The sequence below is a fragment of the Elephantulus edwardii genome, unplaced genomic scaffold (assembly GCF_000299155.1).
Source record: "Elephantulus edwardii isolate Elephantulus edwardi_28Jun2011 unplaced genomic scaffold, EleEdw1.0 scaffold00002, whole genome shotgun sequence".
Taxonomy (NCBI): domain Eukaryota; kingdom Metazoa; phylum Chordata; class Mammalia; order Macroscelidea; family Macroscelididae; genus Elephantulus; species Elephantulus edwardii.
The window spans coordinates 2586099-2587005 of NW_006399752.1; the positions used below are offsets into that span (position 1 = coordinate 2586099).

At 34.1% G+C, this 907-nt stretch overlaps 1 protein-coding gene across 1 annotated transcript in view; it reads right to left on the reverse strand.

Moving 5' to 3' along the window:
- The window catches only part of TRMT11 (tRNA methyltransferase 11 homolog (S. cerevisiae)), a 95928-nt gene that overhangs the window by 78008 nt on the left and 17013 nt on the right, over positions 1 to 907 (reverse strand). The gene's annotated exons all lie outside the window — the stretch shown is intronic.

Consider the following 907-nt stretch of genomic DNA (forward strand, 5'->3'; position numbering starts at 1 on the left):
ATTAGCTGATGGTAAATTAAATTTTAGGGCTTTTAAAATTTAAGGTTAATTTTATATTTGTCCATTTATTAAAGCTGGGTGGTCTTAAAGGAATAATGCATTTTATGCTCCCAAAGTACAATCTCTAGATCCCTTTTCCTACTGTTACTGATCACCCCTCATAAAGCAGGTATTTTATTTTTAAATTCTATGTAGGCTATTTCTTTGTTGCTAATTGATTTCCCTCCTTTTCTAGGTACTGTGGCCATAAAAGAGGAAGGACCCTTTAGAAAAATCATGAGAGAAAAACATACAATATATTTGCAAATTATCATTTTTATTATTTTATCATCATCTCCTTTAAGGAAAAAAAAATAGGTGCATCTGTAGTTTCACGAATCTCATTAGAGAAAGCACTGAAACCTGTTAAGTTCCCTAATAAATCCTATATCCATGAGTATGATTCTGTGAGTTATGTGTGGCCATGGCAACAGATTTAAGAGCAAGTATAGAGCAGCACAAATGAACTGGTATCGAAATTAGGAGAAGCAGATGCAGGAAAGTAGAGACTACTATGTCTAAACTTATGGGTGATGGTTTTGTAATATGGATGTTGCTGATGTAAACTATTCCCCTCTGTGAAATTAAGAGAGGTCAGATGCAGCCATTCCCTCTCATTTTACAAATTCACACTTTCTTCTTCTACTATTTACAGTATCTAAAGAAAATTACAAAACAACTCTTCAGAAATACTTAAAATAACCCAAGGCCAACCTAGGTAGAACCATCAAGTATGGAAACACAAGGGAGGAGGAACAGTTGTAAGCAGACCCTAGTGATTGGTACATGGATGTGAGAGCCATGAATGAAGGAAAATTAGAAATTGTTAAGAAAGAAATGGAACGCATAAATATTGACATATTAGGCA